General features: G+C 43.7%; 1 long non-coding RNA gene and 1 pseudogene across 1 annotated transcript in view; one reads left to right on the forward strand and one right to left on the reverse strand.

Moving 5' to 3' along the window:
* Positions 1 to 13,780, reverse strand: part of LOC135966611 (uncharacterized) — a 228,408-nt gene that overhangs the window by 151,532 nt on the left and 63,096 nt on the right. The window lies entirely within an intron of this gene.
* Positions 9,390 to 13,491, forward strand: LOC102124980 (gamma-crystallin D-like; annotated as a pseudogene).

Raw genomic sequence — 13,780 nt, forward strand, 5'->3', positions numbered from 1 at the left:
ACCATTGATCTCTAGTTGTCCCAGATTTAGCTCTTGGAAAAATAATTTCAAAGTCAATCTATATAGTCTTGAGAATACAGTTTTAACATCTCCAGTCTTCTCTCAGATCACCACTTTTGTTTGTTTTGTTTGTTTGGAAATACATAGTTAGGTCTCTTGGGCCTTTTTTATTTGAGTAAGAAGGAATTACACATAAGAAAATATTTGACATTAATGTATTTTCTTTTCATTGGGCTAGTATATCCTTTTATACTATGTAAGGTTTTTTTTTTACTTGCTTATCTTTTGGGGTAAAAGAGGTGAAGAATATTAATGAAAGAAACCTCATTTTGCAATACCATGAGAAGAGAATATAGTTTCTGAAAGGCCAGCCTTCATTTTATGAATTGGTTCAGTAATCTGCCTTTGTAATTACTCAACGAATGAAACATCCTGGAATAGTCAAAGTAATAGAATGCCTCAGGTTTGAACTTGTTCCTAATTTACTATTAATTTGTTAAGAATCATTCCAGATCTTTTGTTGTAGTCACATATGAACAATTCATCTTGTGGTATCACAGTCCTCCAGGAAACTGTGACTGTACCTACTGCTTCTGGGTGAAATAGTGTTGATTCAGAATTCTAGTTCTCTTAAACTTAGAATAATAATTTAGAAACTCACCTCAAATTACATCTGAGCAGACAGATGTAAAAGCAAGAAGGAGATGCTAAAAGAGGGCAGAATCTCCTCGTGAAGGGATTAACCTAGATGCATAAGTGAAGGAGGAAAGAAGGATGAGAATTTGACCTCATCTATATTTCCTTCTTATTTCAAATAATCTCTTTAAATTTCAATGCCCTAGTTTATATGAAGGTAAGCCATGAATATTCCTTTTACTCTAATCTGAGGAGTTTGTCTTCATCCTTTTGCTTAAAATAATTTATCTAATCCTGTATTTGAAAATCTACTACTTGGCTGAGTACAGCAGCTCTGCTGTTCAACATTCTTCCCTCATCTGAGTTGTTGGCAGTACTTTCCTCTGAAATAATACCTAGAATAATCTGTAATCTGAATAATACCTAGAATGCCAAATATCATCTATAAAATGGAAATCAACTGAGAGTTGTTACTGACTCTCCATAAGATGAGTCATCAATAGGTTCTGTGCAGTTTCTTTCTCTGGGTTACTCAGTCAGCGTCTTTAGGTAAAGCTCGTAAATTAGCAGGAGTCTAACATGTATTCTCCAGAGGAAACAGGTCTGAAGGTTTATTCCAAAACAGTCTGCTAGTCAATGTTAAAACTGGGAGAGACAGCTAGGTAGTATACTCGTGCTCTGAGATGCTTACATGGCAATAGCACAATTGCATCTTGCCTGTGATTGTGATCCACTCATGAGCATGTCTTCCATGGTCTCTCCCTGTTTCCATTAATAATCTAGATCTACTGTGAATCTCTTTGTCATCATCTTCTATTAATCTTTCAGATTTCTATTTAGTAACTTTGTAACATGGGGCTAACAAGATTCCCAGAGCTCACACAGGTCATCTATCGCTATCATTCCTGTTGCCATCAGTCAGAGCAAAGAGGCCTCAAACGCACACAGCATTGGGTATAGTATTCCAAAAGCATAAAATAACATTTAAAGGTTCTAACTGATCTAACTGAATCATGTAACATAACTGTGCAAAAAAATTAAGTAAGTCACTAGGATGACTGAAGAAAAAAAAAAAAACTAAACCCTGCACCTATCAAACTGTAAAATTCACAATGTCTGGCATTCAAATAACATGGGGGAAATGGGAAAAGGATTTAAACAGATGCTTGTTTAGAGAAGGCATGTAGATGACTAACTGGAAATGAAAACATGTTAAACATCACTAATTATCAGAGAAATGCAAATCAAAACTACAATGAGATATCATCTCACATTTGTTAGGATGGTAGTTACAAAAAAAATACAAGATAAGTGTTGGTGAGAATGTGGAGAATTTGGAATTATACACTGTTGGTGGGAATGTAAAATGGTGCAGTAGATACGAAAAATAGTATGGAGATCCCTCACAAAATTAAAAATAGAACTATCAGACAATGTAGCAATCTCTCTTATGGGTATTTATCTCAAATAATTGAAATCAGGATCTTGAAAAGAAAATGCACTCCCAGGTTCACTGTAGCATTACTCACAATAACCAAGATATGGAAACAATTTGTGTCATTCCACAGATGAAGGAATGTAGAAAACGTGGTATATACATACAACAGACTATAATTCAGCCTCAAAAAAAAAAAAAAAGAAAGAAAAGAAAATCCTGCCATTGGTGACAACATGCATGAAGCTGAAGAACATTATGTTAAGTGACATAAGCCAGTTTCAGAACAAATACTTCATGAAACCACTTTTATGAGGTATCTTTAATAGTCAAACTCACAGAAGCAGAGAATCCAATAGTAGCTGCCAGGGGCTTGGGGTTGAAGGAAGTGAGGAGTTGTTCAATCAATATAACAATTTGATTACACAAGATGAGTAAGTTTTTGGGATCCACTGTACAGCACGTGTCTGTAGCTAATAATATGGTATTGTGCATTGGGAAAAAAAAGTAAAGATACTGTGTTAAGTGTTCTTGACAAGAAAATACAACAAAATAAAAAAGGAGGGGCATGAGGAAACTTTGGGAAGTATTGGATAGGTCTGTTACCTTGATGTAGTGATGGTATTATGGGTGTTTGTGTATGTCCAAACTCATCAAATTCTCATTAAATATGTACATTTCTTTGTATATATCAATAATACTTCAATAAAGCTGTTTTTAAAAAGAACAATAAGAAGAAGACAGTGTTTGAGAAGAATTTGAGAAACTAGATATTCACTAGAGTAAGACTGCGGAAAGAAATATTCAATTATTTTATTCAAAGCAGCTATCTTACATCCTTGCTTTCTAAGAAAAGGTGGTTTAATTATCTCAACACTTACTAAGATAGGCATTTGAAAGAAATTTCTCTAAGGAGCAGATATAGTGAAGGTAATTTACATCTGAGCAAACAGTTGCTTTATCCTTTAAATGGTAATGGGAACGCAACAGCAAGTCTGACATGCTTTTTTGTATCCTAATTTCCAGTTTTTGAAAATAGAATAAACATAAAGCCAGTCTATTTTTCAATTGCTATCTGATATCTGTTTTTCCTTCTTTGGGGACAAATAGAAATTTATATGATAAAGATGACCTCTAAAATCTCTGGGATCTCTAAACTGAACATCTTCATTTTGTATAAAAGGATGCCAGTAGAATTTTGTGAATTAGTATCATAAAGTTAATTATATGTAAATGCATATCATACATTATATTTAAAAACTCACAGACCAAATATTTTAAATATATTACAAATATTCTATTACAGTGCTTTTAGAAACCAATGTTTTTAATTTTATAATTTTAGTTCTGTTTTGCGAACCTTGGTACTTTTCTGTGATCAGTGTTAGGAAATTGCAACTGCCTTTTACTGAGACAAACTCAATTACAGAGTTCATATAACTTAGAGTGGGAAGATAATGGCTTTAAATATTTTGTCCTCAGAATGGCTTAAAAACATACTTCAGGAAGTAATCCAGTTATTAGGAAATTCATTACTTAAATTTTGTCTTGGGAATAGTTTCAACATTGATCAAATGGTTCAAAAAATAAAGCAGTTGGAAGAAGTAGGCTTTTCCAAATCCTTTTGGGAAAACATGCTACAAGCCTTTAGGAGAAAGTACTTTTGAGACTCTGGTGATTCAAGTATTTCATTTTCTTCACCAACATACTTAGTAACGCATTCTTTATTTGACAGCAGTTCAATTCTTCATTTTACTTTGCATTATTTTCTATGACTATTTTTGGATCCCACACCCCCTACCCCTAGAGCTTAGAGGAAAAGCTTAAGTGCTTCAGTAGAGCCTTTAGGGAGGAGAGGATAAATATAGATTTTATAATTATATTCCTACTAAGATTTGTGCCTAATGTATCTTATACTATTTATCTTCTTTTGTTGATACAAAAAAAAGAAAAAAATTTTCTCCATGATTTGTTAATATATGCGTTATATATTATATATAATTAATATATATTATATATTTACATATATATCTGTCTATATATATATAGATAGACATGCTATTTGAAACTAGGCCGCATAAAACTTAGAAACTAGGCCTCATAAAAAAAGAACTTAAAAAAATTAACACCAGGTGGCTCTGGATAGGGTCCCACCCTGCCTCGATAGGGTCCCACCCTGATAGGGACCCACCCTGATAGGGTCCCACCCTGCCAATTCCGGGAAACAACCTCATGGGGTCCCACCCTGCCAATTCCGGGGGTCCCACCCTGCCTCGAAGTTCCCGGAATCAACAACTCCAGGAAAAAAACCTCGTAAGGTCCTGCTCTAACCAATTAGAACAAGACACCTTGCTCAGGCCATAGACAGACCCAATTACCACGCGCCTAAAGCTTTGTTTGAATTTCACGCCCTAAGCTATGTTTGAACTTGTGTTTGCCTATATAAACAGCCTGTAACAAGCAGTCGGGGTCCCAGGGCCAACTTAGAGCTTGGGACCCTAGCACGCTAGTAATAAATAACTCTCTGCTGTGAATCTCGTGTCGGTGATCTTTCGCGGCGACCCCTGCCCAGGAGGGAATCGACAGTTCGGTTCCAACATTTGGTGCGTTGGCCGGGAAGTGGGGTCATCCGAGGACCCCCGACCCATCCGGCGGAGACCCATCTGGCCCGGGCCACGGACTGCTGACTGAACGGACCTACCAGGTACTTTCGTTTTGTTCTCTCTGTCTTGCCGGCTAACTCTGAACTCTGGGGAGTACTCCTTCTGAATTAAGTGGGGAAGGGGGACAGACGTGTCTGGCACCTTCCCACTTACGCCCTGGGGGACGCCCTGGCGGCAGTCTGGGAGAAGGCTGACGACTCAGTCAGCCTCCTTAAATCTGTAGGCAGGTCGCCCCTGCTGTCTGAGTATTTTATGATCTTGTGGTGCCACTCTCTGGCCGCGCGGCTTCTCCTTACTTGTCTGGTCTTTGTTTTTGTTACTTTCGTTTTGTCCTTGTTATACGTGGACGAAATAAGACAGACGTTGACGACTCCTTTGTCTCTGACCCTGACTCACTTCCCTGACGTTCGGGCTCGAGCCCACAACCTCTCCATAGAAGTCCGTAAGGGACAATGGCGAAAATTCTGCTCGTCCGAGTGGCCTACCCTCCATGTTGGGTGGCCCCGGGACGGAACATTTGACCTCCCAATTATCTTACAGGTTAAAGCAACAGTGATAGATCCTGGGCCACACGGACACCCAGACCAGGTGGCCTACATAATTACTTGGGAGAATCTGGTCCGAAACCCTCCCTCTTGGGTGAAACCCTTCCTCCATTCCCCTTCCCCACCCCAGTCTACCCTTCTTGCCTTAGAAGCCCCCCCAAAAAAAATCGGAAACCGGACCCGCATAAGCCAGTCCTCCCAGATGAACCCCAGAGGGATCTCCTCCTTCTTGACCCCCTGCCTCCTCCACCTCAAAACCCCCTTCTGAGACCTCCACCTTACGCTTCACCCTTGCCCCCTGTCTTGTCCCCAGCTCTTTCCTCTACCGCCTCAGCCCCTACCCTTTCTCCAACTTCTCCCTCGGCCCCTCCCTCCACCCCGTCTCCTTCTCCAGCCCCGCCCAAACTCACCCCTCGGACGTCGCCACCAACACCTCCTCGTCTCCGCTTGCGGCGGACTGAGGACCCAGATGGCCCTTCCACTTGGCAATCCTCCCTTTTTCCCCTCCGTACTGTCAATCACACGGTCCAGTACTGGCCCTTCTCTGCCTCTGACCTCTACAACTAGAAAACCCATAACCCTTCCTTTTCCCAAGACCCCCAGGCCCTAACCTCGTTAATAAAATCCATTCTCCTCACTCACCAGCCCACTTGGGATGATTGCCAGCAACTCTTGCAGGTCCTCCTAACCACTGAAGAATGGCAGCAAGTCCTCCTGGAGGCCCGGAAAAATGTGCCAGGACCAGGAGGCCTCCCAACCCAACTTCCCAATAAAATAGACGAGGGATTTCCCCTCACCCGCCCAGACTGGGACTATGAAATGGCACCAGGTAAGGAGAGTCTCCAAATCTATCACCAGGCTCTGTTGGCGGGTCTCAAAGGGGCAGGAAAGCGCCCCACAAATTTGGCCAAGGTAAGGACCATAACTCAGGAAAGGGATGAAAGCCCGGCAGCCTTCATGGAAAGGCTTCTGGAAAGGTTCCAAATGTATACCCCATTAGACCCAGAGGCCCTAGAACATAAGGCTACCGTAGCTATGGCATTCATAGACCAAGCTGCATTAGATATCAAAGGAAAACTCCAAAGACTAGATAGAATACAAACCTATGGATTACAGGAATTAGTTAAGGAGGCAAAAAAAGTGTATAATAAGAGAGAAACCCCTGAGGAAAGGGAAGCCAGGTTAGCGAAGGAACAGATGGAGCAAAAGGATCGTAAGGACCGAGTGAGGGATAAGCATTTAACAAAAATCCTGGCGGCAGTTGTGAGAGAAAAAGGACCAGGGAGAGAGGGAGAGAAGCGGAGGCGGCCGGCTGGCCCCCGTGTCTTCGCATCATGGCAGCCACCGCTATGCTGGTCAAGGACTCTGCTAAGTTAACCCTTGGGCAGCCACTAACTATTATTACCCCACATGCTCTAGAGGCCATAGTGGGGCAGCCCCCGGACCGGTGGATAACCAACGCACGCCTAACCCACTACCAGGCCCTCCTACTGGACACGGACCGCGTCCAGTTTGGCCCTCCGGTCACCCTAAACCCTGCTATGCTGCTGCCGGTACCAGAAGACCAACCAAGCCCACACGATTGTCGGCAAGTACTGGCTGAGACCCATGGAACACGGGAAGACCTTAAAGACCAAGAACTCCCAGACGCGGATCACACCTGGTACACAGACGACAGCAGTTACCTTGACTCAGGTACCCGGAGGGCGGGAGCGGCGGTAGTAGATGGCCACAACACCATTTAAGCACAATCACTACCTCCTGGCATGTCTGCACAGAAGGCTGAGTTAATAGCACTAACCAAGGCCCTAGAGCTGTCCAAGGGAAAGAAAGCTAACATTTATACTGATAGCCGGTATGCCTTTGCAACGGCTCATACTCATGGAAGTATCTATGAAAGAAGAGGTCTCCTAACCTCAGAAGGAAAGGAAATCAAGAACAAAGTTGAAATAATTGCCTTATTAAAAGCCCTTTTTCTTCCTCAAGAAGTGGCTATAATTCACTGCCCCGGGCATCAAAAAGGACAAGATCCAGTCGCAGTAAGAAACAGACAGGCCGACCAAGTGGCCAGGCAAGCCGCCATGGCGGAAGTACTAACCCTAGCCACAGAACCTGACGAAACCAGCGACATAACTATTAAACATACTTAAACCCCGGGAGACCAGGAAGAAGCAAAAGCCATAGGGGCTATAGAGAACAAAGACACTAAAAACTGAGAAAAAGGAGGAAAAATAGTCCTTCCCCAAAAGGAGGCCCTGGCAATGATCCAGCAGATGCATGCCTGGACACACTTGAGTAGTCGAAAAGCTAAAATTACTGATTGAAAAAAATTGACTTTCTAATCCCAAAGGCAAGTACCCTCATAGAACAAGTGACATCTGCCTGTAAGGTCTGTCAGCAGGTAAACGCTGGGGCTACCCGAGTGCCAGAAAGGAAACGAACTCGTGGTAATCGCCCAGGAGTCTATTAGGAAATAGACTTCACTGAAGTAAAACCTCACTATGCTGGATATAAGTACTTACTAGTGTTTATAGATATCTTTTCAGGATGGGTAGAAGCCTACCCCACCCGGCAAGAAACAGCACACATAGTAGCCAAGAAAATTCTGGAAGAAATCTTTCCTAGATTCAGACTTCCCAAGGTAATTAGGTCAGATAACGGGCCGGCCTCCGTTTCTCAGGTAAGTCAGGGGCTCGCCAGGATATTGGGGATTAATTGGAAATTACATTATGCCTATAGACCCCAGAGCTCAGGACAGGTAGAAAGAATGAATAGAACAATAAAAGAGACCCTTACTAAATTGACCTTAGAGACTGGTTTAAAAGATTGGAGACGCCTCCTATCCTTAGCTCTGTTAAGGGCCCGAAATACGCCGAACCGTTTTAGGCTCACTCCATATGAAATCCTCTATGGAGGACCTCCCCCTTTGTCAACCTTGCTTAACTCCTTCTCCCCCTCCGATCCTAAAACTGACCTACAGGCTCGGCTAAAAGGACTCTAAGCAGTACAGGCCCAAATCTGGGCCCCCTTGGCAGAACTGTACCAACCAGGACATCCACAGACCAGTCACCCCTTCCAGGTGGGAGACTCTGTCTACGTTAGATGGCATCGCACTCAAGGACTAGAGCCTCGGTGGAAAGGACCCTACATTGTTCTCCTGACCATGCCCACAGCCATAAAGGTTGACGGAATCTCCACTTAAATCCACGCATCCCACGCCAAAGCTGCTCCAGAGACGTCCGGACCAACACCACTTAAGACATGGAAACTCCGACGCTCCACGGACCCGCTCAAGATAAGACTCTCTCGTATCTAACTCCTTGCTTATTGTTTGCCCTTCTTCCCTGCGCCGTCTCTAGTGTAGTTTTTAATGCTAACCCCCACCGGCCATTTAGCCTGACCTGACAGATAATTAATTTTAATAATCAAGAGGTCTTAAATAAGACCTCCGAGAATGTTCCTATAAAGACTTGGTTTCCAGACCTCTATTTCAACCTAAAAAAAAAAAAAAAAAAAAAAACAGCAGGAAAGATAAAAAACACAGGTCCCCGGTTTACTGGTCCCACAGGAGTCCTATTAAGGACTCCTCAGGATGGACAAGAATGGAAAGGACAGGCTAGAAAGGTGTCCATCAGCCGGAACAGGTTTTATGCCTGTCCCGGATTCAGGACAGGACAAATAAGAAAAACTTGTGAAAATCTGACTCACTTGTATTGCAAAAGCTGGTCCTGTGTGACTACTAATAATGGAAAGTAAAAATAGGCCACAAAACCTTGGTATATAACCATGTCCTTTGTCCAGCCCTGTACCACAACCCGATATTCAGAAAATTGCAACCTGGTTCGCATCAAGTTTGAAGATGCGGCAAAATCTGATAACAGATAGATAACAACAAGGTTAATATAAGGTCTCTATTTATACCAGTACAACCCGCCTAAAATTCCCCTCCAAATCAGACTATTAGTCAATCCAGACACTGCCCCTGTTGCAGTAAGGCCAAACCAGGTTTTATTAGAAGCTAGGAAGCCCCCGGTTTCCATATCGGAGAAGCCCCAACTAAAAGCTCCTCAAAGTACCTCCCCGCCCTTAATCTCCCTCACCCTCGCCGACATGTTAGGAAGTAAGGTAGCGGCTAGAGTTAAGACCGGGACAGCAGCCCTAGTGCATGGTAACCATCATCTGCAACAACTTAAAGTAGCCATAGATGAAGACCTTAGAGCCATAGAACAATCTATCACAAAACTTGAAGAGTCCTTGACTTCTCTGTCTGAAGTTGTATTACAAAACCGACAAGGACTAGAAATTGTCTTTCTGAAAGAGGGCGGGCTCTGTGCAGCCCTGAAAGAGCAATGTTGTTTTTATGCAGATCATTCAGGAATAGTTAAAGATTCTATGGCAAAACTAAGAAAAAGATTAGACAAGAGGAAAAAAAGAAAGAAAATCTCAACAAAGTTAGTTTAAAAATTGGTACAACCAATCCCCTTGGCTTAGTACCCTAATCTCCACCATCTTAGGACCCCTCATCCTGCTCACGCTCATCCTGACTTTCGGGCCATGCATACTCAACCGCTTACTCACCCTTATTAAAAATAGATTAAACATAGTACATGCTATGGTTCTGACCCAACAATACCAGACCCTCAGGACTGAAGAAGAGGCTCAAGATTGAGCCTCTGACACAAAAAGAGGAGGGAATGAAACTAGGCTGCATAAAACTTAGAAACTAGGCCTCATAAAAAAAGAACTTAAAAAAATTAACACCAGGTGGCTCTGGATAGGGTCCCACCCTACCTCGATAGGGTCCCACCCTGATAGGGACCCACCCTGATAGGGTCCCACCCTGCCAATTCCGGGAAACAACCTCATGTGGTCCCACCCTGCCTCGAAGTTCCCGGAATCAACAACTCCAGGAAAAAAACCTCATAAGGTCCTGCTCTAACCAATTAGAACAAGCCACTTGCTCAGGCCATAGACAGACCCAATTACCACGCGCCTAAAGCTTTGTTTGAATTTCACGCCCTAAGCTATGTTTGAACTTGTGTTTGCCTATATAAACAGCCTGTAACAAGCAGTCGGGGTCCCAGGGCCAACTTAGAGCTTGGGACCCTAGTGCGCTAGTAATAAATAACTCTCTGCTGTGAATCTCGTGTCGGTGATCCTTCGTGGCGACCCCTGCCCAGGAGGGAATTGACAGTTTGGTTCCAACACTATTTATTTTCAGTCTTATGGAAAGTTTTACTTAAAAAGGGATCTGTTCCACAAAAAGCTACATACATTAGATCAAAAGTAAAGTTGAAATTTAAAAAGCATCATGAATAATTATTAATCATTAATGATTTTTAAAAATAAACCAATGATCCCTTAATTCATCTTTAAACACCACCACCTGACAATGCCGCCCCACCCGCTCAGCCCAGCCAGCCAAGGGGAAGGTGAGCTCAGCCCGCGCCGGGGCCCCAGGAGCTCCGCGCATGGCGGGGGCGGAGACTGGGGCAGGGGCAGGCCTGTGAGCCCTCGCCTTGCCTTGCAGATCACCCTCTCTACGAGGACCGGGCTTCCAGGGCCGCCACCACGAATGCAGCAGCGACCACCCCAACCTGCAGCCCTACTTGAGCCGCTGCAACTCCGTGCGCGTGGACAGCGGCTGCTGGATGCTCTATGAGCTGCCCAACTACTCGGGCCTCCAGTACTTCCTGCGCCGCGGCGACTATGCCGACCACCAGCAGTGGATGGGCCTCAGCAACTCGGTCCGCTCCTGCCGCCTCATCCCCCATGTGAGTGCAGTCCCACCAGGTCCCTTCCGTGCCCTCGAGTCGCATCAGTTATCCACATGGATGATTCACACGACAGGCGATGGGATGGGATGGCGGCCCTCTTTTTTCTAGCTCTAACTATATTCTCTTTTCCTTTATTAACATCCGTAAAGTTTCCTCCCACTGAAAAAGTATGTGATGCAGCGCTTTTAACTGGACACTATTTTATTTTACTAGTCAAATTCACCGCTACTGGGAATAAGTTGTGCATGGCATTCGCTCAGAGCGTCTATGCCACAGGTGATGAATGAGCAACAGAATTCCTTGCTAAACTAGGTACCTGGCTATTTCTTGAAGAGTACCTAAGCTTGGTACTCTTCATCTATGAATTAGGACTAATAAGAGTACTTCCTAAGGTTGCAATGAGCGTGAAAGGAGGGCACCTGGTACAGGCCAATCCCCACCCCCGAGTATTACCTATTATTACGAACGTCAAGGGTCTCTGAAGTCCTGCCTTCTGACTGGGCAAACCAGTAACCAACAATGACATTCCAATAGCTCCTGCAGGGCCCCCTGTTACCCAAATGAAGCCCCGGCAGACTGGAATTTCACAGTTAGGGATTCCCTAAAGTTGACTGTGACAGAGTCCTGGGAAAATGAACCATTTTTGTGAAGTCTGAAATCCCCTCACAGGGTTTAATAGCTTGATAGGGACCCAGTCTGGCATTAGGAGCCCAAAAACTCAGATTTCTAATTTCAAGTTCCAACTCTTCTAATTACAGATTGTAAGATCCAGTCTTTAGTTTTCCAGTAAAAGGGTAAAAGGCTTTAATGTTGCTCCACATGTTCCAGGGTGTTGTGAAGAACGAATGAAGCAACAACACATCAGTCCTCTGCAAACACGGAATGCTGACCAATGTAAAATACCTTATTGGCAGTTGTTCATGCCACACGAGGAATTGCTTATGAGAATCCTTCCTAAAGAGGGTTTTAGTGATGGAAGAGGAAACATTGTGACAAGAGAAAGGAACAAGCAGATGAAGGAAAAACAAGTGCTCAAGAGAGAAAGGCAGGAATAGTTCAGGAGAAACAGCCTAACTTTCTATTTTTCTAAAGATTTTATACTCTTTGATGCTGTCCAGGCTTCTTTCAAGATCTTGAACTTCCATTTTTGGTTATTACCTAAAACTGATTTGTAGGAGCACATGTTGGAGCTGAGAAGTGAAACCTAGTCTTTGTGATGGCTCTTGATTTTCAGCATGTTAGAGCAGCAGGGTTAAAGCAGAAAGGCACAGATGAAGGGACTGCCCAGGCTGGACTGTCTTCCTGAATTGCCATCAATTTGTGCCTTGCTTGGGTAAAAGCAATTCAACCTCCTCTCCCTCTAGCTTCTAATGTTATTGAGATTCAAAATAATACCTGTTGCCCGGGATACATTTATCTTTTTGTTTAAAGTCTGATTATTTTGTATGTCCTCCAGGGAGAGCCCCAAACCACTACAAATCTATAAAGGAGAGAATGAAACAAATACATAAAATACTTGAAAGTGGTCCTGAGCAGGACCAGTGTGTCTGTTCATGTAGATTGTACCAACAGCCCTAGGGAGCATCATTGGTACCAAATGAATGGGGAATGACGCCCTCTTGAGCTTCACAGTAGACAACCTATCCAACTACACACAGCGCCCCTGGTATTAGCCATCTCTTTCTTTTAGTTTGGTCACCTTTGATAAAGCAAAGATTTTTTTAAAGTCCATTCCCCAGGGGTCCCTGCTGACATGAGGTCAGGTTTTCTGACTTTCCCTCATGTGCTGTTTGCTGAATCTGCAGGCTAGCTCCCATAGGCTCAGGATCTATGACCCAGAGGATTATAGGGGCCAGATGGTAGAGATCACTGAGAACTGCTCCTGTCTTCACGACCGCTTTCACCTCAGTGAGATCCACTCCTTCAATGTACTGGAGGGCTCCTGGGTCCTCTATGAGCTGCTCAACTACCGGCGGGGGGGGCGGGGGGGCGGGGCGGGGCGGCAGTACCTGCTGAGGCCAGGGGACTATAGGCAATACCTCGACTGGGGGACCACAGATGCCAGAGTGGGCTCCCTGAGGAGAGCTGTCTGTGGAGCTCTACTGAAATGCTTTTACTCTATCCTTTGCTCCATCTGGAAACTAATAAAATATTTCCTGTGTGTTCCATGCAGTAATGTGTCCTCTGTTCCTTTCAGCCTCCTTGGAAGGGCTCAGCAAAAATCATGCTGGGAATCATGTGGATTTTCTTGCATGTATCAGTGCAAAGGGGCTGTGAGGCAGCAGCTAAGCGCACAGCCTCTGGGGCCAGAATGCCGGGACCCAGCTCCACTTACTAGTGATCGCTGCGGGGCAAGTTACTTAGCATCTCTGACCATCAGTTTCCTACTATGTCAAAATGAGGGAAATAACACTCTTCCTCTCATAAGGTTGTGACGAAATTAAACCTTATTAATCACTTTTAAATCACTTTTAAATCACTTCCTATAGCCTTGCATATGCTGATTTCTAGGAAATTGCTCTGTAAGCTTGATTGTGAAACATCTGGTCCCCTCCTTGGTACTCTTTTCTTAGTAGAAATCCCTTTAGGCAATTGCATTAAGTAGGTTGGCTAAGTGAAATGGCATCAGAGGGATATAGGGATAGAGATAAATTTGTTAAGATAACCATGTCTGACACATCTGAGGTCTAAAAATATGTGACTGGCTGAATAGCTGTATTAATA

Source organism: Macaca fascicularis, chromosome 12 (genome assembly GCF_037993035.2).
Source record: "Macaca fascicularis isolate 582-1 chromosome 12, T2T-MFA8v1.1".
NCBI lineage: Eukaryota > Metazoa > Chordata > Mammalia > Primates > Cercopithecidae > Macaca > Macaca fascicularis.